The following is a 24563-nucleotide window of genomic DNA, read 5'->3' as shown; positions in this document are numbered from 1 at the left end:
TAGACCAATTGATCGTGAGACCCGAATTATTCCCAAAGGAAGTCAGAACGTCAAAGAGGACGTTGAGCGACTGCCGCGGTGAGGTGAGATATAGGAGAATATCGTCCGCATACAGCGAAACCCGATCTTCAAAGCCCGGGGCCCACCGGATCCCTCGAAGCGAGGGCTCCCAGCGGAGCCAAGCCGCGAGTGGCTCCAGGGCGAGAGCGAAGAGCAAAGGGGACAACGGGCATCCCTGCCTCGTGCCCCTGCCGAGGGCAAAGGGCCAAGAGACCCGCCCGTTCACCACCACCTGAGCCATGGGTCCCGTGTACAGAAGCTTCACCCAGCCAATAAATCCTTCTCCAAAGCCAAATTTAGCCAAGACAGCCCAGAGGAATGGCCACTCGATGGTGTCAAAAGCCATCGTGGCATCCAAAGAAACCAGCACGGCCGGTTCGGAGAGGAGCTCCGCCCTGGCAAGGGCGCCATGAAGACGCCGCAAGTTAAGAGCGGTGTTACGATGCGGGATGAATCCGCATTGGTCCGGATGAATCAGATCGCACACGACGCTCAACAGACGATTGGCAAGGACTTTCGCCAGGATCTTAGGCTCCGCATTTAGCAGTGAAATAGGCCGGTAAGAAGTACAGCGATCTCGCGGCTTGTCCTCCTTGGGGATAACGACTATCGTGGCCAAACGCTGATCGGCCGGGAGGGAACCCGCCGCCAGAGACTCACGGAACATGCGACTGAGGAAGGGCGCAAGCTTGTCAGGGCGCAATTTATATAGCTCAATGGGCAGACCGTTGGGACCCATAGCCTTGCCCGAGCGAAGGGAGCGGATCGCGGTCGCTATTTCATCCACCGACAAGGGGGCGTCCAGCCGCTCACGGTCCTCAACGGACAGGCAGGGCAAGGCGATATCCCTCAGTAGAAGGCGAGAGTCGTCCTCATCCCTGTCAGTCACTGGGGAGTACACAGCCCGGAGGTGGTCGGCAAAACATTCCACAATCTCGTCAGGCTCCGTCACACACACACCATCCGCAGCACGCAACTCCGGGACCACACGATTCACTCTCTCCTTCCTGTCCAGCCACGCGATCAACTTTCCCGCCTTGTCCCCGGCATCGTACAGTCGACCCTGCTGCTCCCTATACATAGTTTTGGCCGCGTCAGTGACCAGGGACCTATATTCAAACTGTTTCAGGCTGAGGGCATGGAGCCCGTCCGGAGTAACATTCGCCTCCAAGGCCGACTCCAGCCCCAAGATGTCAGTCTCCAGCCTCACCACTGCCTCACTCTTGACCCTCTTAGCCACCACTATCTGGGAAAGGGCGTGTCCGCGGATCACGGTTTTAAAGGCTTCCCACAGGGACATTGCAGAAGACACCGACCCCTCGTTATCCAGGAAGTATTGGTCCATAGCCTTAACCAGGCTGTCACGAGTCGTAGGGTCTCGCAGGTACCATGGGTTAATGGGAGCGATCCGCCCTGCAGACCGCGGCCCGGTGTCAAAAACAAGCCACAGCGGAGAATGGTCGGAGATACCCCGCGCCAGGTGCCTGACCTCTCGAATCCGACCAGTCTGCGCCGCGGGCATAAGGAAGTAGTCTAACCTAGAGAGACTCCCATGCGCCCCCGAGTGAAAGGTGAATTGACATTGGGTCGGATGCATTAATCTCCAACTATCCACCAGGCCGAAGGTCTCCAGCATCCCACCCAGCCATGCCTGGGCAGCGGGGAGGGTCCTTGGTGGGTGACGATCCAGTTCACCCGAAACCACAGAATTAAAGTCCCCGCCCATGAGCAGGAGGCTGTCCGGAAGGTCAAGCAGCATTCGACCCAAGTCAGTGAAGGTGGAGTTCTGGAGGCCCGGGGGGACGTAAACTGAAACCAGGGCAAGGGGCTGCCCCTCCCACCTCCCAATCAAACACACATAGCGCCCTCTGTCATCCGAGACTATCTTAGTGATCTCCACCGGAAGTGAGGTTCGCAGCAGAATGCCCACCCCCCTGGAACCAGTTGTGAAACCAGAATGGGCCACGAGGCGGTATCCCCCCCTGTTCATTGCATGACAAACATTGCCAACCAGATGCGTCTCCTGGAGAAACACCACATCAGGAGTCAAACGACGCAAATATTGCAGTACTACACCCCGCTTGATACGGTCCCCCAACCCATTGACGTTCCATGACATAAGCCTCAACCCGTCCCCCCCCATCCCCCCCAATAGATCAAGGGTCCCCCAGCCTGCAGCACAGTTCCCAAATGTGGACAAAAATCAGTACCTCGCCCTGTAAACAAAAAACACACAGCAAAACAAACCCTCCTCCCCCCCAACCCCACCCCAGGACCAACTCCCCCCACCCTGCACCCCTGCGGGCCAAAAAACCCCCCCAACTTGCAGTGTGCCTGTCGCCCCACTAACCCAATTCTACGAAAAGAACCCAGAGGAGGTAAGGGACCCGTCCCCGCCCGCCCCCCTCACTGGTCCTGGTAAAACACAATATGCAAATGAAATAAGACCCGACTGTACAGTGCAAAAAGGCAAAATCAAGGACCAAAAGTCATTCTAAAGGGGACCCATCACCTGCGGTGCCCGCAGAGGGTCCGGGACGGCCACCTCCGTCCGGCAGAGAGTCCAGCCAGTCACTTGCAGCCACAGGAGAGTCAAAAAAGGCTGTCCGATCCCCATGTTCCACTCGGAGTTTTGCAGGGTAGAGCATCGAATACTTTAGGCCCAGCTCACGGAGACGACGCTTCACCCCTTGGAATCCCATCCGTTGTTTCTGGACCAGTTGCGTGAAGTCCGGGTAAAAATTGATGGTCGAGTTCTCATGACGAACCGGGCCGTGGGTCCGTGAGGCCTGCAGAATAGCGTCGCGGTCCCTGTAGTAGAACAGTTTGGCCACGATAGGCCTCGGGGGGGCCCCCGGCCGCGGCCGACCGCCCGGAACTCGATGGGCCCGCTCCACGGCAAAGAACTTACTTAGGCCAGCCGAGGACAACTGTTTCAGGATAAGTTCCTCGACCACGAGGTCAACCGGGCGGCCGTCAGAGGACTCCGGTACACCTATGACGCGGATGTTGTTGCGTCGGGCCCGTCCCTCGAAGTCCTCAAGCCGCCGGGCCATATGGTCGTTAACCACCCTGATGTCTCCAAGCGCGGCCCGCAGATCCGACACATCCGCACCGAGGGTGGAGGTCCGTGCGTCGAGAGCCTGGACCTTCTCGTTAGTTTTGGAGAGGTCGGCCCGGATCAGGGTGACATCGATCGCGACAGTGTCAATCTTACGGGCCAGGGCCTCATATTGCGTCGCGATGGTTTCCCTGATGCCATCAATGGCGCCCATAATGTCCTGCAAGGATAGTTCCGTAGTGGCGGTCGCGCCTCCTTCCGCAGTATCCGAGGGGAGGCCAGCAGCGCCAGAGGGCCCCCTGCCCTGGGTGTAGCGGTCCATGTTATTGCTCTGGACTGCCCCCCCGCGGAGGGAAGCCTTGGTCTTGCGGCCCTCGGGACCCCCTTTGCCCCCCATGTGAACACGGTCACCCGAGGGGACCTCCAATCAAGAGGTGTAAGGCACCAGCAAGAAGACCACAAAATGTCGGTATAGGGGGTCCGAGGCGATAGGCGCTCTAGTGGCAGATGAAAGAAAACCTCATGCAGAGGCCCAGGAAGCACCTCTCCACCCCGAGCGCACCTCCCTGCCGGTCTCCTGAAGTGCAAAACCGAAACCGAAAGTGGTGGATCGGCAGCTGGCACCGCGCTGAAGCCGCTGTTGTTCAATTGCAGCCCGGTCCCTCGGGTCACCTTCACCCCGGTCACCTCCGTCGGGTGGGTCCCAAAAGTTCCGACGACGACAACTCAGGATTCCCAGGTCCGATTTGAGTTTTGAAAAGAGATATACGCTCAGCTGGTCTTTATCTCCCAGATTCCATAAGCCACGTCAGGATATTCTCAGGATAAATTCCGAGGAGCAGAGAGGGTCCGGGGAGCCCTGTGCTCACGCGACCATCTTGGATGCGCGCTAGGCTCCTTCAAAGGTTTTTTAAATGCTAATTCCCAACTATAACGTCTGTAAAACCTTTGTTTTTTTCAGTGAATTTCAAAGGTTTTTTAAATGTTAACTTCATATTTTAATATTTATAAAACATATTTTTTCTATTTTTTTGTAATATTTTGGAAGTCTATTTTTTGGGGGGGGGAAATATGGAATGTTTTAGATCTTCAAAAAAAAGTATGCATATCGTTTTTTGTTTTTTCAAGAAAACTGAAGTCCCGTACCGGTAGTGTACCAAGCTCCATCAGCAGGCGAATCCTATTCGCCATATTGCTAAACTCGTAAAGGATGCGCATTTCGTATCCGACTGGTTTGTGGCACCGCGTATCATATATGTATGTGGTCGCGCCAGCTGTTACTTTGGTATGCGACAGGTACGCAGTACCAAGCCGTGCCTTACGTCATGTACGTATGGGGTCGCGCCTGCTGCGCATTGCGTATGTGATGAATGCACGCTGCCAGGCCCTGTGTTACGTCATAGACGTATGGTGTCGCACCGGGTACGCCATTCCCTCATTTTTATTTTGTCTCAAAACTATATCTAAATAAGTTTAATGTGTATATGAGAACAAGCGATAATCTAAAATATTTTAAACATTTATATATTTCTAACTGTTCCCATTGTAACAGTTGGAGGACCCCACCCATTTTAGTCATGTTCTCTACTGCGTTTGATGAGACTCCTCTTCAGCTTAGGAGCTTTTTTGATTTTTTTTGCTATGTACACATATCTGACACTACACACAACATGCAACCATCATCTTCATCAATATTCATGCTCTGTACAGTAGCCTTCCGCCTGTGATAGCCATGCATCTAAAAGCTACATAACAGAAGTTTTTCCCACTGCCAGAGGTAACATGGTTGCATGCGCTGTCCACAGCACAATGTAATGTGGTACAGCCCAGGGGTAGTATCATGCATAGATAATGAACACACAGACACAGATCGATAGTGGAAGTGGGTACGGGCACGTGCGCTTGACTCCTTTTTATTACCAGGGTCACATATCCTGTGAAATCTGTGCTGAATGCGTGTGGGGTGAGTGTAAACCAGCCCTCAGGGAATGGTTGCGGCTAGCATCAACTACAACAGTAATCATTGGATCACACACAGAGATTCAATAATAAAAGGGTCAATAGTTTGTGCTGCAGTATGGTAGGGACACTAGATGTGAAATAATACAGAAAAGATTATATCGTAAAAGAATCATAACTTTTGGTATACTGAGATACAGGCAGTAGATATGAAATAATACAAAAAAATATTGTATCAAAAAGGGTCCATCAGGTCTAGTCCACTCAGATAGCCACATCATTCAGCATGTGCACAGCCAGCGATGATGCGTGCTGCGGGCGAGCCGTACTAGGAGCAATGTCTGTTGCCTACAACACTACATCATCTGCAATAGCGACTCGATCTGAATCGTAAACACTGCTGTCTGCAGTGTAGGCCAGAGAGCGGTCAGTAAGGGCCCACAGCCATGTGGCGTTGACTTAAGCTGTCCTGTTTGCCGTACGCGAAGCAACAAAAACCGTGTGCGGACCCTGTGATGATGCGTATGCGTGGTGCGGACAGAGCGCACAGGAGCAATGCCTTTTGCCTACAGGACTGCGTCATCTACAATAGCTACTCAATCTGAATTGTGAACACTGCTGTCTGCAGTGTAAATTGAAGGCAGTAGTGAGCACAGTCTTCCATGAATACTTTTTCTCACTTCCTCTTCACAAAATACAACAACATAAATTACACAAAACTCTGCAATGAATAAATAAAAACAATTCGAATTGCGATCTCTGCTGTCCACTGTGTACACTGTTATTCAGCGTTCTTTACCACATTTGGTCATTATACTAGACCTATAAGTCATCTTAAAAAAGTTCTTCAAGCAAGTATACTAAAAGGCTATTGTGTATATTTCAATAGACGTTGTAGTTAGTTGCCTACTGGATTCTGTAATTAAACAACTCGATCTGAATTGTGAGCCCTGCTGACCGCAGTGTAGGCCAGAGGCAGTGGTCATTGGGGCCTCACAGCCATGTGCCGTTGGATTCGAAAGCACAGAGTTGATTGTACCTGATCAGAGGGGGTACACACAAATCATCACAAACTTTAACTTCTGACATCCTCAATCACAGAATCAAGACCCCGTTTCACTGTTCCGATCTGCTGTACCACGATGCACTCCACCGACTGCAGTCAGCCAAGCCCAATGATCATGTGCAGCAATTAGCTACGGAAGCACAGAGTCTGATGCACCTCAACGGAGGGAGTTCTGTGAAAACCAAGCAGCAGGTAATATCGGACATCGTCCATTCTGGGATCAAGACATCGTTCCACTGTTGGGAACTAGAGTTGGTTACACCTGGTCTAAGGGAGTACCTTCATCTGCACTCTCAGATGCGGTTCTAACATCATACATTGTGGGATCAAGACACCGTTCCACTGTTGGTACCTGTTGGATTACTGTGTTAGTAGTATACAGAGCATTCCACGGTGCTGGGCCTCAGGCTGGGCCTGCCTGTGTCGTGGTAGCCAGCGTTGATCTCAAGAGCCTTCCCAGCTCGCAGACCTCCGCCCAAAAGCTTCCACCGGCATGTGGTGGGCCCTCTTTCACATACGGCGGTGTCGAAAGGTGAACTGTGGGGCATATGTGCGTCGCAGCGGCCATGACTGTTTCTGGGTACCAGCAGGCTGAGAGCATTATTCCCGCAGCCACCTTCGCTCACGGTATCAGCCTTGTGGCGGTGTAAGCTGCGCAGACCTGACAGCTATGTTCGCCATTCCGGAAGAGAACCACACCTAGAAAAACGTGACTTTTATTCATACCCCTACGTTAGCCTTGTGTACGCTGAGCCAGCCCACTACGCTAAAGATTTGGGGGGGGGGGTCACGTAAGTGCTAGGTCTATGTAATCTTCCCTACTGACTGTACTATCATGGTTGCGTCCACTGTCCACTTCACTCAATAGACCATCAGTGTATGTTGACATGTCTCTGCATACTCAAGTCTGTCCGGCACATCCCCTCAACACTTTGCATTGTATACTTTTATAATCGAGAATCACTTGCCACCTTCGCACATACTTTGCTCCCATCTCTCCCTACATTCTGCATTGTGTGGCAGAGGTGCTCTGCCATGTTTGCTTTGTGTACATGGCTAGCCACGGTTCCCACAGTACGTAGTGTCGTTGTGTCTGCTAGGTGTACATGTTGTTTGTCATGTTGTATGTGATTATATAGGGTAGCACGTTTATTTAAGAGCAGTGGTTTCTCCCATTTACATATCGCTGTCTTAAAGAGGATACCGAAGATTTTCTCACAGGTGAAAAGTGGGACCACAATGGCAGTCATTCATTACTATGCAAGAATGTCCAACAGCACGACGCTTCTAAGCTTACAGCCCCCAATCTTGCGTGCTTTCTTAAAAGCACGCCAACTCCCACAATCAGACCAACATTCACACAGCTTTCTAACGGCAGTTATCTGCTTCCTAATAACATGGACTGCTACGCAATGTGAGCTGGCATACCGTATGTCTTTAATGTTTCAAACCGGATAACTTCCTCTGGCAATCTTTATTACCACCCACACAAAGTAACTCCCAAAGTTTAACTTGGCCTTCAATACCTACTTTGAAAACAGATTTTATTAAACAGAGCAAACTGAAAGCGCTTTTGTTTCAAACAGAAGTGTCCCTCACTTCTACAAAAGTAATTTATCGACTGCAGATAGCACAAACTTCAAGTAAAATACACTCCCTTTTAAATACGAACCTCCCATTACACTTTGTGAATTGTTATACAATTTTCAACACATCTGACATTTAAGGTCTGGCACACTTTAACACTGTCTCCACCGGCTTTGTCACAGGCTTTCAAACTGTTTTTAGTCTAATACCAGACTTCATACATTCGATCATCTCTGGAATAACAGAAACAGTGCCCATAATTCTCGCTCTGTTTGCGGTCATCCTACTACTATTTTAGGTTGTTAAAAATGGCTGCGCTACCTGTGGTAACAAGCATGTCCAACAGAATACACCTCTATGCGAAGCTAGATCAATACCGTGAAAAAATGGAACAACTTTTCGTCTGCCTGTCTCTATTATCGGAGTCAGCTACAACATGACATTTATTTACACATATACAATCTGTGTGCAACCATCTTTTAATTGCAAAACTTGCCCAATTGACTGGCAAATGGATCTATGCCTTGCCAACATCCCAGCAAACGCTCCTGATATCCAGCAGTTAATGGAGCATCTTGAAAACCATGAACTTGATTGTTCGGGCAGTGAAAAATGGTGGATGCAACGCAAAAAGATATCCTGGCGGAATGGAATTTCTGCACAGCCGCGAAAGATCTCCTGCAATGTGCGACCTTTGACAACATTGCAGATTGCCTGCCAATTCAAATTACCGCTCCAACATTCGAGGAACATCACTGTCCCTTCGAAGATATGAATTGGATCGCTTCGCTTTTCTCACACGATGGCAACAATCGCCTCTTGGAACATTACGCACCTCTCAAGCCTCTGAAGAACTTCCGGACGGTAATCTCCAAGACTTGTAAGAAATTCACTTTATTCTTGGATTGATTCCAAGTTTTTGACTTTTTCCTATTACATTTTTTAATACACTTCAATTGAACTATTTTCATATATTAACTTTCTAAGTATGCTTAGGCATTTGAACTCTGTTTTCATTATTGGCTCTTACGTCTCCACACTAACCAGGGATGGATGATGTATGGCCTATGCAAAGACGCTATTTACTTGCTAAATTAGCCTAAACCCGACATCCATTTTGAAACCATATCTATTATTTGTACACACTTCTCTCTGCCTGCCTGTTATCCACGAAGCCCTTTCACACAAATTAGCTCATCCTCAGCCTCTGCTCACGAGCTGGCGATCAAGATAAAAAAAACAGCATTGTTTAGGAACTGGTTGACACAGTGTGGTAATCGAATCCTACCTTTATTTTCATTCTATAATTTACAGTCATTCATATCTAATAGGTATTGTTTATATCACATGGAACTGTAACATGTAATGTGGAATTGACTGATGCAGGAGCTTAGGTTTGAATACAGCAGAAGAGGTTGGAGTTTGCCTCAGCTGGATGCCTTAGCTCTTGCACCAGTGGTTCCATTTATGGCACTTAAATAAAGACACTTTTTATATACTTGCAGACTCCATCGCTTTATCCCACACAGCCACTTTCTTAAACACACCTGATTTCACCATTTGTCTTCTGTGGCATTGCAACATTCTGCATTGTATTCTTCAAGATTATTTCTTTATTCCTGCTTGCTAAAACACTCCATTCGAGTCTTCAGACCGGTAGGGGTGCGTAGTTTGCTCCCCATTCCCGCTATAGTCTAAACTCATACTAACACCACTTGCACAGTTATGCTACAGCGGCCAGTATGCTACAGCGCCCAGAGGACATCAGTTTACAGCAATCAGCACACGGTTTCATCCCTGAGTGCACCGGCACCTCACCTCAGCACCATCTCACTCTGGGTAAAACAGCACTTTCACACCGGTAGGGGTGAATACATCGCTTCACACTCCCTGTGTAGCACACCCTAACCACCCCACAGACCTCACAGCGCTCCTACCCTATGGAAATTAAAATGGAGAAAACACGTTTTGGGACCCCCTTTTTTCTCGGCCCCCCCCCCCACTTGACGAATCACCCCCAAACTTTCAACATAGGAGCTGATATGAGCAAAGAATTAGTTTGGATATTTTCATGAAGATTCATCAAACGACGCCAAATTTATAAGCAAAACAAAAAATGTTCTTCCTATGGAAACTTGGTCCTAACTATAACTACCTACTGGCTACGCAAATCTCACAATGGGATGGTGGGAAAGATCAATTGCATGGAGTGAAGACATGGAAATGTACACGGAAAAAATTGCGCTATGGCTCAGATTTATAGACGATCTGTTTATTATCTGGAATGGAACATCAGAAGAATTCAGCACATATGTAAAAATGCTAAACATCAACAAGGAGGGCTTACAATTTACATTTAATGTAAACAAAACAAAAATCCAATTCTTGGACATTGAGGTATACCAGGAAAACGGCCAATTAAAAACTACAACGTACTGCAAGCCTACAGCCACAAACAGCCTCCTCCATGGAACCAGCTTCCATCCAAAATCATTAATAAAAAGCATACCCTTTGGGGAATTTTTACGTATGAAACGTAATTGCTCTGATGAGGATGAACTCAAACAAAAAATGGACGAAACAACGAAAAAATTCTTGGAAAGAGGCTATAAACCTACAGATATAAGACTGGGAAGAACAAAAACAGAACAAATTCCAAGAGAAACCACCTTACAGGCTAAGCATGAACAACAAAAAATTGAAACATCAGATATCAAAATGATCCTGTCATACAGTAAAGAAAATCATGCGATCACAGAAATTATGAATAAGCATTGGCATATTTTATTGAGAGATCCAGATATGAAAAAAATCTTGAATGAAAAACCGAATATAGCCTATAAAAAGGCACCATCGATTCAAGATAAGATTGTACATAGTCACTTTACAGGAATAAAAAAGAAAACCTGGCTCTCGGATCATCAAAGAGGCTTCAAAAAGTGTGAAAAATGCAAGGCCTGTAAAATTGGAAAAAACAAAACAGAGATCATGGGTCCAAAAGGAAACAAATACATAATCAAAGAAAAGATCAATTGCGAAAGCACGTATGCCGTATATATGTTGGAATGCAATTGCGGAAGCAGATATATTGGGAGTACAATATGTCAATTAAAAAAAAGAATATTAGAACATATCCGCGCAATCCAAAACAACGATCAAACTTATGCAATGACTAAACATATGAAAATACATCATGAATACGGATGGCAACAAATGAACTATTGGGGACTTGCAACAATCCCCATAAACGAGAGAGGGGGAGACAGAACTAAAAAATTGAGACAATTGGAATCAAAACTAATAATTAGATTTCAAACGAAGCAACCGAGAGGACTGAACGGTGATGAAGAACTTCATGTTCATTTGTAAAGAATTTGTTCATGCATAGAAGACAACATCATAGACTCAATGCAAAAATTAGCAAAGAACTGATTGGCAAAAAATTGGACATATGTGGTACTATACCGACAATTGGGGCACTTAGCCGTTAACGAACACCAAATGTATATACATATACAAAAGAACTATATATGTATTTTATACAAACTAAAAGATTAGATTCTTCCTTCAAAACTGTATAATATTAAGACACATTACACTGTATATATTAATCACCTTTTCACAATGCAAACTACATATCCCATGATGCATTTTAAATGGCCATATGGGTAATTGGATATATAAAGACATCACTTGTAGCACACCACTAACCGTGATCAAGACCAGAGTGGTCGAAATGCGTTGGTTAGCTAAGGGAACCTGATGGTGCTTATGCTGTTTTTGAAATATTGAAAGTAAAGAAACTTTTGAACTGTCCTCCTGGAGTGCGAGTATCTCTTCTTTTTGGTGAAAAAAATATCTGAGCATGTCATGAGTCATGTAATATGTGACGTCATCAGCAGTGGATTGCGGTCGCGCGAGTTATAGTTAGCTGAACTAACTATAACGGGGGAATTTCAATGGTTTTGTACGAGTGAAATGTCCAGCTAACTATAACATGTGTGAAACCTATGTTTTTTTCAGTGAATTTGCAAGGTTTTTTAAATGCTAATTCCTAACTATAACGTGTGTGAAACCTATGGTTTTTTCAGTGAATTTGCAAGGTTTTTTAAATGCTAATTCCTAACTATAACGTGTGTGAAACCTATGGTTTTTTCAGTGAATTTGCAAGGTTTTTTAAATGCTAATTCCTAACTTTAACGTGTGTGAAACCTATGGTTTTTTTAAGTGAATTTGCAAGGTTTTGTAAATGCTAATTTCTAACTATAACGTGTGTGAAACCTATGTTTTTTTCAGTGAATTTCAAAGGTTTTTTAAATGCTAATTTATGAATGTATTATTATATTTTTAAAATATTTATTTTACAATAAGCTACCTATGTATATAGTTATAGATTGACTGTATCCTGTAATATGGAATGGCTCAGCTCTTTTTTTTTGAATTTGGATAAAGTTGAACAGCATAGTTAATATCTTCTATAAACTTATAAACAGTTTTTGATGGTGCGCGCACGAATACGTGCTCCGTGTGCGCATGCGTAAGTGCTCCGTGTGCGCATGCGTGCGTGCTCCGTGCGCGCACGGCAAGTCATGTGATTCTGAAACAACACTTTTCATTGGTTCATAGTAGTTTCAGTTCCAGAATCTTCCAACACCACACCCACTTCCCTCATTATTTCTTCTGATTCCCTGGGAGAAGGAGCTGAGCAGCTTTTCCAGTACTCCAGTACTTGAAAATGGCAGAGCAGCAGTCATCTTCTGGGAGTGAGGAGGAGAGCTTTGTGCCACCAAGACAGAGGAAACAAAAAGACTCATTTATTTGGAAATATTTTACTTTTCCAGAGGGCCAGAAGAAGGTGAATGCTCCTAAAGTCACCTGCACTGTTTGTGGAGTGGTCTTATCAAGAGGAGATCCTTAAAAAAAAATACTCTTTTAGTATCTACTCTATGTTAAGGCACTTTAGTGGAGTACATCCTGTGGCTTATGCTCGGGAGTGTACTCGAGCTGCAAGAGACAACCCTCCAGCAGCTCAGCCAGCAGCTCAGCCGAGCACTTCATCTACGGCCGCAGCTTCACCTTCTTCTCGACCTCTGGATATCCACCCTCTGTTCGAGGGTTCATCTACGGTGCAATATGTGCAATGCTGTTCTCTCTTATGGTGACACCAGCATTAACCTAATAGAGACCAAGATACAGCAGCACACATGCCCCACCCCATAATTATTATTTTGTTTTGTTCCTCTGTTCCTCAATTAACACAACGGCTCTTTTTAGAGCCAACCAACATCTAAACACTTGCACTTGATTTTTAATTCAATTTTTTGTAATGATTTTTTTCTGCCGTGCGCACACCCCGCAATGTTTTGAAAAAAAAATATGTTTTTTTCACCCTTCGGGGTCCTTCAGGGACCCCCTGACAAAGGCTAGGGGGTCAGGAACTCTCTACCCTGCCCCCTTTTCACGTTCTCCACCTTTCTTTTTCCCTGTCACACACACAACACACAAAATGGCGGCCGACACTTCCTGAGTTCGACCGATTCGAATGTTGACTGACATGTAACCACCAATCAGAATTACGCTCCGTGCGCGGCTATAGATATTTATGTACTTTTAACTGCAATTTTCTCAGGAACTACTGAACAGATTGACACCATATATGCAAAAGGCACATGCCTGACCTGAGGACTACCTCTTTGCCAAATTTCAACTAATTCTGTTCAGCTGTTCGGGGAGCGCCCCATTAGTTTTGAAAATTTCGCGAGGATTCGTCAACCGGCGCCAAAGTTATTCAAAATAGAATTTTGAGATTTCCTATGGAAACTCGGTCCTAACTATGACTATCTACTGGCGACCGCCAGTAGTTAATATATATATATATATATATATATATATATATATATATATATATATATGCCACAAGGAATCGCCTCACAATTTGCACACCATTGACGTACAAGAGACGAACACGGACCCAATAGTAAGTGCTGGTTTTCTTTATTCAGTCCAAAACTGCACCACCGCCATGACGCGTTTCGGCCTACCAGAGGCCTTGATCACATGGCGCCATAGTTAGAAGCCTGAACTTTTAAAGTGCTAGTGCAAGGTCATGTGCCAAATGCTGGTGATGAACATAGACAACAGATTTCATCATTGACATGTCGATGCAAGTATACAATATACACATATAACTGTAAAATACGTTGTCTCCAAGAAAAAGAGTAGGGGCAAAAAAACATATTAGGACTGTGCAGTAAACACGTTTTTGCGAAATGTAAATACATGGCAGATTGTAATAACAGCTAATAGATGAAAAAAAACACTGATGGTAGTTGCAATAACAGGATGTATATACATCATTGCCATTCATTATTGTTTCCTTCAGGGGGCACATACACATGAAAGAAAAAACAGAAAGATAATATAGTTGCTGGGCAAGCACCCCATAGCTACCAACCATGAGAGGGAATTAATCATTGGTTAACATTAGACAATCAATAACATTGGCTAAAAAATCCCAAGTGGGTGTCATATTCTGTGACAGTTGACCTGAACCCTGACAAGCTGGAAGATAGCAAACATCTTTTCTGCGTATGATTCGGGGTGAGAAATGTCAATGCATTTTATCACTGGACTTTATCATTTTTGTGCCCTGTGCGTGAGTGGTTTAATCTATTGTTATTGGTAGATCTGTGCCTGAAATCGGTTTACTGCTGGTGTCACTAAAGCCTCCTACGTCTGACTATGTTCTAAAGTGCTCGTGCTGAATGATTTAATCAATAAATAATTTTTTTCTAGTGACTCATAAACAAAGGGGAGGGGGGGGAGGAGGGGAAAGAGGAAAGGAAAGTGACTTCATATTTTTAACATATATATTTCCTGGAGGATAGGTATCAAGTTGAACTAACATTAGGTGTATAGTACCAGACTGATAGTGGCTAGATGCCTCAAAGCCACGTAAAAAAATCTTTACTGGAGTTTAGTCCATTCGGCATTTTGGAGTCTAGCTCCAAAATATACCGTGTTTCCAATCTCCTTAGAAGGGCTTCTCGGTCCCCACCTCGTCTGAGTGGTGGAACTGAGTCAATGACGAAGTAGCTGAGGTGTTCTAGACTACTTTTATGTTTCTCCTTGAAGTGTCTAGCTACTGGGTAAGATACGTCATGGTTGGTGATAGCCCTCATGTGCTGGAGTATACGTTTGTGTGCCTGCAATTTGGTGCTGCCAATGAATTGCAGGCCACAAGTACACTCCAGCACATAAACTGCGAAGTCAGTCCTACACGTTAGTTTTTTAGTGATTTTACAAGGTGTTTCAAAAAACGGGGAAGAATAAGATGTCATGCTTTTGCCCAACATACAAGCTTTGCAGGTGGAACATTTGATGAGCCCTTTGCTGGCTTGTAGCCAATTGCCTGTGTTACCACCTATTTCGGGACTGCTTTTTACTAACATGTTGCTCATTGAGCGAGCCTTCCGAAATGTAATGGCAGGGGCATTTGGTACGGTCCCACCAATCACTGGATCATTGCGTATAAGAGCCCAATTTTTCTTAAAAATTCTACACAATGTATTTTGTTGGCGGCTGTTTGTTAAAATCAGTCTGGGTGCATCTGCTTGGATCGAACCTGGGCTGATGGCTGGTGTGGAATCAGATTTCAAACTCAGAACTTGACCTCTAGATAGAGATCTTGTTTTGGACATGGCCTTGTCTAGAACTGATGAAGAGTATCCCCTTGTTAAAAACCTTAGTTTACTTTCCTCTTGGGCTGCCCAACAATTCTCATCAGTGCTGCAAATCCGTCTTATGCGCCGCATCTGTCCATAGGGAATGCTGCGAATAAGGTGCTCTGGATGATGGCTACTCGCATGGAGCACTGTGTTGCCTGCAGTTTTTTTGCAATGGAGTTTAGTTTGAAGTCTCCCATTGAGTGTGAACATTTCCACATCTAGAAAGTTGACATTAGTTTGACTCATCTGTGCTGTAAACTGCAGGTTCAACTGATTGACATTGATAGCCTGAATAAAGCTAGAGGCTGCTGATTCTGACCCCTTCCAAACCAAAAATAGGTCGTCTATATAGCGATACCAGGCAATGATGTCATTTGCCATGATATCGCTAAAATCTTTGTGGAGGACTTGCTCTTCCCACATACCCATGTGCAAACACGCGTAGCTTGGGGAAAAGCAAGCCCCCATTGCCACGCCTCTTAATTGTTGAAACACAACATTCTGAAATAAGAAAAAGTTGATGTTGAGGCAGATAGAGATCATTGCCAAGATCATTTTACAATGGTCCATCATGTACATAGGTTCAGTCCTGAGGAAATGTTCCACCGTTTTCATCCCATCTTGGTGGTGTATGCTGGTATACAGTGCGGTTACATCAAGGGTAATCAACCAATAGTCCTCCTGCCACTCGATATTATCAATTTTCCTCAGGAAGTCATTAGTGTCATGTAGGTAAGAAGGCAGTCGCTTTACATATTTTTGTAGGAAAAAATCAATATACAGAGAGGTCTTTTCCAAAATGCTGCCCTAGGCCGAAATAATTGGCCTTCCTGGAGGTTTTGTAATGTTTTTATGAATTTTGGGGATTAGATAGAAGACCGGGATAATAGGATGGTTCACTTTCAGAAATTTGAATTCATCTGTACTGAGAAGACCGGCGCTCTTCCACGCCAACAGTTTGTTACATAAAATTTCCCCAAGCTGCTTTGACCAGTTTCCACTCACTCCTTTTATAGCACAATCTGTCATTCAAGTGTAATAGAGCTTCATCCACATATAACTGCCGAGGCCAAAGAACAATGTTCCCTCCTTTGTCCGATTGGCGGACAATCACATTGTCATTGTTTTGAATCTTTTTCATCAGTTGGCCATATCCAAGATTCCAATGTTGTTGTGTCTGCCGGGAGCACTTGATGGACTTGTGCAAAGTTTTTAACTGGCTGGTCACCATTTCATTATAGATTTCAATATTGTCATGGACCATTATTGGGTTAAACTTGGATTTTGGTTTGAAGGGTGTTTTACCTGGTTTGTTGGTTATTGGAACAATTTCCCCTTGTGCTGTGCTTTCCACTCGGCCCTCTTCGTAAAGACGTTGTAGATCACATAGCCGGTTGAAGTCCCCATGGCCCCTACTGGAGGACTGGATACACGAAGGGGAATTTCCCCCTGGGTTGTTCTTGTTTCAACTTTATTGATCTCGAAGAACTTGCGAAGCTTCAATTTCCGTATGTATTTGTATACATCTATGCGTGTTTGTGCATAGTTGAAGTTGTCAGCAGGGCAGAATGAAAAACCAAAGGGCAAGAATTTTCTCCTCCTTAGAGCTCAATTGCATTTCAGTGAGGTTAATGATAGTGAGGGGTTTGGGAATGACGCTGGCTACTTGCGAATCCATCGCTTTTGTCCTCTCTTGTTCTGTGGTTTGTAACCGCTGCTTGATTTTGCGGTGTTGCCTTTGTTCCCTTTGTTTGGTGTTTGCTCTCTTGTTGTCTTTATGTTTTGTGCGCGTGCCCTTAGGGTTTGTTGTCTGTCCTAGCGTAGGCAATCCACCTCTTATGCGCCAGTGTGAATCGTGTAAACCCCAGTTCCTTGTTAGACGTAGCTTGCTCATTTTCTGACTCGCTGCCGGGAACTGAACTTAGGTCAGATACTGAGGATGAAGATTGCACAGTAGCCCTCATCCCTAAGGGGTGTAGTGTTTTGGGAATCAAGCTGCCCTTCTGTTTCAAAGGGACAAATTTCTTAGCGAACGTAAATATTTGACCGTTTTGGTAGTCGAGTTTGTCCCTTTGAAATTTAAAAGCCTTTCGCTTTTTTATTGAGTCCTCTTCTTTAGCCAGGCGGACAAGCATCTCATCTCGATATTTCTTCTCCAACTCTGAGGGACCTAATTTGTTAATCTGGTCATTCAATTAATCTATTATGGTCTGAGTTTTTGAACGATCACTTTCTGCATATTTGACCAGAATTCTCAGCAAATTCGCCGAGGATTCTAAATTACACTCGGCCCTTTCTACCAGCATCTGGGGATCTGGGTTCTCGTAGCTGGGCGCCAGCATTATACGCAAACCACGCGGTACGCGCCCCACTTCAAGATAACGTGACAGAGATCGATGTTCCCACCATTTCGAAGTCTCAGTTCGCATGGCTTTTTCCAATTTCTTGAATAGCTCTTTTAAATCCGTATTGCCCACCCTGGGGGCTTCCAAAGAAATAGTTGATTCGGATTCTAAAACCGGAGAGTCATCAAACATTTCCGATGCCGCCTCCTCACGGCTTCTTACAGCGCTGGCGGCCATGGTGCTTAAGTATTGGAATACTGTGTAAGATCGCGTCACCCACACTAAGCTGCGCCGAATAGCAGTGCGCGTATAAGTGATACACACACTTCTTCACCGGCTCAAATGCCTTGAATCCTACCTTTGCAGTCTTCACGGCTGCCTGCAATCCGAGCAGGCTTGCCTCTGGCTGACGGTAGGAGTAGTTCACTGAAAAAACCATAGGTTTCAGGGGCGTTATAGTTAGCTGAACTTTTCACTCATTCAAAACCATTGAAATTCCACTGTTATAGTTAGTTCAGCTAACTATAACTCGCGCGCCCGCATTGCACTGCTGATGACGTCACATATTACATCACTCATGACATGGTCAGTGACATCACTCATGACATCACTGATGACATCTCAAATGACATCACTGATGAGATCATCCGTGAATGTGTGTTTTTCTGAAAATTAAATATGTTTTATATATGTATATCTCAAGGTCGATGGAAGAATACATGAGTATACAAGTGTCTAAATGGAAGATTTTTTTTTTTTAAATTGATTGTATAACTGTGAGAAGTTGGCCTGGCATATGCTGGTCACTAGTTATAATGGCCACCTTGCACCAGTCCAATACGACTCTTATGGTAGATAGGTTTAAGACAACCTTTTAAAGAAAGCTATCCTAGTGGTAGCTGTGAAGAGCAGCCTTCAGGCTAAGTCTCAGAGGAATGTAAAACAGATTGATTTACCTTATAATCTCTTGAATTACCAAATGAAAGGACACCACACAGGTATATATATCAAATATATGTATTTATTTCTAGACACACTCTACTAATCTCTTTCTGAGATTAGAAGCCAGGAACACATTCAAATATCAACGTTTCACAATAAGTTAAGCGCAAATATGGCTGGGGCCCTAGGGGCGTACCAGACCATATACTAAAAAAGAGGTTTAGGAAAGTTGACTTGCAGAATGACAAGGCCTAGGGCCTGTAGAATCGCTTGGGCTTCACGACTGCAGTGATAGCAGGTAAGTAACAGACCCACGGGAGACGCGTGCAGTGTGAGAACACAGACGTGGGTTCCCTATTGATTACAATGGAGCAAGTCGCGGTTTGATTTTTTAAGTTTTAGGGTACTTCGAGGAAGTCTACAAGCAAGCCACTTACAAGGTAAGTAATTCGAGGGCCAACACACACTAGGGCACCGAAGTGCACAAGTTACCTCACCCAGGGAAGCCGGGTGCATAGGTGTCTTTTGGTGTCGGGTCGCGTCGCTGTTTTCTATGGAGACCAAAGAAGACTTGCTGCTTGCAGCGACTGAAGAAGTGTCCGGTGGAATCCAAGGCTGGATTCAAGATGTAGGAGACCTGAAAATTGAAGGGACAGTGTTCACAGTCACTTGCCAGTGACCCGGGGCCAGGAAGATGGATGCCCACGGATGTCGGGTGATTTCAGGTCGTCGATGGTGTTTTTACTCTTCGCTCACGAGGTCCAGGAGAGATTGACGATGATCAGCAGCTGGATTCGGAGTGTCCCACAACGTCTGCAGCTGATGGCGATGTCAGAAACCGGATTGGAGCCAACAAGCCTTGGCAAAAGCAAGTCTCGTGTAGAGTAAAGAAAGTCGATGGTGCAGACCAGCAAGGTCTGAGAGACTCACCCAGCGAGGGTGAGTGAGAGCAGGACTGGAGCAACTAGGTGAGCCCTTTGAGTCGATAAGAAAATCTTCGGGGGACCCACTAGCCAATGGGCAAGGGATCGCGAAGACGCCTCTTGAGGAAATGCTTCACAGGAGCCCACAGTCACTCGGGACGTGGTAGGCTCCTGATTTTTGCTGCAAAACCTGCTGGAGGCTTGGACCACAAATGGTCCAAAGCACAAGTTCGTTGAACGTCGTGAAGGGGTTGCACTCGACAATAGTGCACGGTTCCCAGGTATTGCAGTCCCTCGTCACTCGTGGGGTCCAGACGCCACAGCTTCGCTGGGGACTCAAAATGGCCGACAAGAGGTCAGGAAATCTACTTTTGGGGTTGCAGGGACTTCGGACTCCGGCGGGAGTGGGAAAGTTTGCGACTTTTGTTACAAGTTTTGGTGCCTGTCAAGCAGGGGAGTCACTCCTTGACAGCAAGGGAGATTCTTCTGTCTTCCAAAGGTAGTGGAACGTCGAAGGGCCAGGATTCTTCTTGTAAAGCGTCATCCAGGGGTTATCTAACTTGCAACGGCAAGGTGTACCTATCTTATAGTGAAAGAAAGGGAGGGACTAGCTCTATGACCACTCCTCTAGGAGGGTCAGGCGGGTGTATGGTTACACCCACTCCCCTTTGTCCAGTTTCACGCCAGAGCGGGGGCTGGTAGCCCCTGAACCGGTTTGAGCTGGCATATGCACAGAGGAGCCTACTGCTCCCCCAGTGCAGGACTTCAAAGCACTCTAAGAGTGCACCCACCCAGCTCCAATACACTAAATCCTGTCTGGAAAGTGGTGACACCTCCCTGTGACAGGATGCCTATTGTTGGGCTTCCTCCACTGTGGGTTTCGTTCAGCAACAGGAGGGCAGCCCAGTGTCTGTGCTGGTGGCATCCATTTTGTGATGCCAGGGCTCTTTCAGATTTCTACCTTGTTACCACAGTAGGTACATGTCATCCCCTCTAGAAGGGTGGGATCATACTCCCACACCAGTTACTGGTGTGGGGGTATGATTTCAAGATGTTTGACACCAAACACAACATGTTTTGAAGCAGTCATTCCAAAGTTAGCATTAACCGGGAGGTTATAATGCACTTAAGAGTATATGGTTTAACCGCATCCACAAACAGCCGCAGGGAATAGACCCTGCCAGCTGCAGAGGGGCCCTGCTCAGGCAGAGGCACCCCCTCACATTGTAAACGAAGCACCCTGCCCTCAGGATTGATAGGGCCTGCCATAGGGGTGAGGAGTGCTAACACTACCTCACCCAGGCTGCAGTAGCAGGCCTTAGGTGTCAGATTTAGTCTGCTTCCCAGGGGTGGCATAATACATGCTTCAGCCCCTGGTAGGTCTGTAGAGTACCTATACCCTTGGTACCTAAGGTACCATATACAAGGGGCTCATAAGGCACCACAGTAACCAATCACTAGTGCATCTGATATGCACTCCAAGTTGTTTAGAGAGAACAGAGAGACTGGGGCCCTGATTAGCAGGGGCCCAGCCTGACTATAGCCAGAAACCAGTGTATACATCAGAAAAAAAGTGGGGGCAACATAAGTGCAGATCCTACTCTCCTACAATAACTGACTGATTAAGTGTATCTTAGTGAATACATGGCTTAGTGAGTAATGTTTAAATATGTAAATATCTGTATCAGTCTCTCACTTTGTGTATAAGTGGCTGCATGGGTTGGTGGGTAGCTACACGAGTGTCTATATAGGTTATTAGTTGGTTTTGAGTATCAGTAGGAGTGTCTGAGTGTCTGTATGGTGTGTCTGTATGGTTCGGTGGGGGGTATTGCGTAGTGCAAAGATGCAAGAATGAGTGACTTACTATTTGAATGTGTTGAAGACAGCATGTGTGCAGGACTGTATGGGTGGATGGGTGTGTATGGGTGGGTTAGTGAGTGAATGACTGTCTCAATAGTGTCTTTATGAGTAACTACATATATTTGAAACTAGTATATGTGACTATTGGTGTATATAAGTGAGTATGAGTGAGAGATTAGAAGAGTTCCTGTATGAATAAGTATGTGTTTCTAGAAGTGATTGTTTAAAAGACTAAGTATGTGTAAGTTTCTGTTGAAGTAAGTGTGGTGGTGTGTGTATAACTATATATGCAAGTAAATCAATCAATCTATCAGTCATTTGTAAAGCGCACTACATACCCGCGAGGGTCTCAAGGCACTGGAGGGGGCCGCTACTGATCGAACAGCCAGGTCTTGAGTGTTCTCCTGAAGGTCAGCAGGTCTTGGGTCGGTCAGACTCAGTGGGAGGGTATTCCATGTTTTGGCAGCGAGGTGGGAGAAGGATCTCCCGCCGGTGGTAGCTCTTGGGATGCCCGGGACTGTGGCCAGTGAGAGGTCGGCGGAGCATAGCTGGCGGTTGGGAATGTGGAAGGAGAGACGTCTGTTGAGGTAGGCAGGGTCGGTCTTGTGAAGTGCCTTGTGTGTGTGGATGAGGAGCTTGAAGGATATCCTCTTGTTGACGGGGAGCCAGAGCAGATTTCTCAGGTGGGGGGTGATGTGGCTGTGGCGTGGTATGTCAAGGATCAGTCGCGCCGAGGCGTTTTGGATGCGTTGTAGTTGTTTGATGAGCTTGGCCGGTGCTCCCGCGTAGAGGGCGTTTCCGTAGTCGAGTCTGCTGCTGAGTAGGGCCTGGGTGACTGTCTTTCTTGTATCTGTTCGGATCCATTTGTAGATCTTGTGGAGCAGGAAGAGGGTGTTGTAGCAGGAGGAGGAGACGCCGTTAACTTGCTTGGTCATTGAGAGCGTTGAGTCTAGGATGATTCCCAGGTTGCGTGCGTGGTCTGTGGGTGTCGGGGCTGTCCCAAGTGCCGTCGGCCACCAGGAGTCGTCCCAGGCTGAAGGGTTGGAGCCGAGGATGAGGACCTCCGTCTTGTCCGAGTTCAGCTTCAGGCGGCTGATCTTCATCCAGTCGGCGACGGCCTTCATTCCTTCGTGGAGGTTGGCTTTGGCGGTGATGGGGTCCTTGGTGAGGATCAGTTGAGTGTCGTCGGCGTAGGAGATTATGTTGAGGTCGTGTTGTCGTGCGATGTGTGCATGCGGGGTCATGTAGATGTTGAACAGTGTCAGGCTGAGGGAGGAATCCTGGAGTATGCCGCAGATGATCTCGGAGGCTTCGGATCGGAAAGGGGGAGGCGGACGCTCTGGGTTCTGCCTGAGAGGAAGGATGGATGTTTGATTCTTTATTAGGATGAGTGACTATGTGTGTGAGTAACTCTATGGTTGAGTGGCATTGTGTAACAGGATGTATAGGTGTATGAGTACATATGATGAGTGAGTACATGTATGAGTGACTGTATAGGACTGTTGGTGAATTAGTGGATGTGTAAGAGGATCTTAGAATTACTGAATAGGTTGTTGTAACTGGTATTGGTATGTCCATTGTTTTGAAAATTTTAGTTTCTATTTTTGAATGTGTGTATCAAAGGTTATATTAGGGTGAGATGAGGTCTGCCACTATCACAAGGATGATGTCATCAGTGATGTCATTTGAGATGTCACGAGTGATGTCCCTGACCATGTCATGAGTGATGTAATATGTGAAGTCATCAGCAGTGCATTGTGGGCGCACGAGTTGTAGTTAACTGAACTAACTATAATGGGGGAATTTCAATGGTTTTGTACGGGTGAAAAGTCCAGGTAACTATAACACCCCTGAAACCTATGGTTTTTTCAGTGAATTTCTAAGGTTTTTTAACTGCTAATTTCTAACTATGCCTACAGAGATAGAACATGTGAAGAAAGAAGAAAATACGCACAGAAAGAAAAAAAAGAAATGCACAAAGAAGCAACAGAAGTCCTCAAAGACGAAGAAAAGTGCAGGAAGATGGATAACGTGCAGAAAGAACAAATAGAAGAGCAGAAAGAAGCCTTGTTGCAAAATCATCCTGTACCCTCAACTTTTTCAGACGGATACTGGTGGTAACTGAGTATGACTAACCAGTCCTAGAGCCAGTGCTATGTTAAAAGACACTCAGAATACAGTGAAAACACCTACATACACTAGGGAACACTATGCATTGGGGTCCCCCTGTGATTAGCATGACCTCCTCTGTAAGCCCCTAGTATATCATAGGGCAGGGGGATTAAAACTACCTCTTAAAAAGGGCCACAGGGCGTGTTTGCCCATATCACCCCAGGCCCCGTCCCCTCCCTTCCCCACTGTGTAAACACGCCCTGTGGCTGTTTTAAGTTGGGCGATTAAGTGCCATTGAATCCCGAGGGTCCCTAGGGGCAAAATAGCCCACTAGGTACGTCCAGTAAGCGCCATTGCAGAGAGGTGTAAAAAGGGGCACGGCCTGCACCACCTCTCTGCAACACAGTATAGTGGCGCTTACTGGAAGCACCTGGTGAGCTAGTTAGCCCCCAGGGTCCCTCAAGAATGAAAGGGAATTCCCAAACTTACAACTCGCAAGGGGGCGCGTTTGCAGAGTGCTGCAAGGAGGGGGCATGGCCTCCGGCGCAATGCCGGTCATTTATTTTTTTTAAGAAGGGGGGCTGTGTGGCACCCCTTCTTTTTTAATTTATTGGCCCTGGGGACCCCATCCCCCAGGGCCTGCCCCCTAATTTATTTATTTTTAAATTTGGAAGTGGGCCATGTGGCCCCCCTCCTGAGGCCTTAATCGGCCTTGGGGACCCCAACCCCCAGGGCATGGCCTTTTTTTTTTTTATTCTTTAGGAGGGGGGCTGCGTTGCCCCCCCTCCTCAGGCCTTTGTTTTTTATTATTTAAAAAATATAAATATTTATAGAAAGACCTAGGACATGTTGGACAAACCGTATGTACCTATCACCATGACGATTTGCGTGATATTCATTAAAAGGCGACTATGCATACAA

This window comes from Triturus cristatus, chromosome 9, assembly GCF_964204655.1.
Source record: "Triturus cristatus chromosome 9, aTriCri1.1, whole genome shotgun sequence".
Lineage (NCBI taxonomy): Eukaryota > Metazoa > Chordata > Amphibia > Caudata > Salamandridae > Triturus > Triturus cristatus.
The sequence above is the reverse complement of the archived record's forward strand: the minus strand, read 5'-3'. Positions refer to the sequence as shown.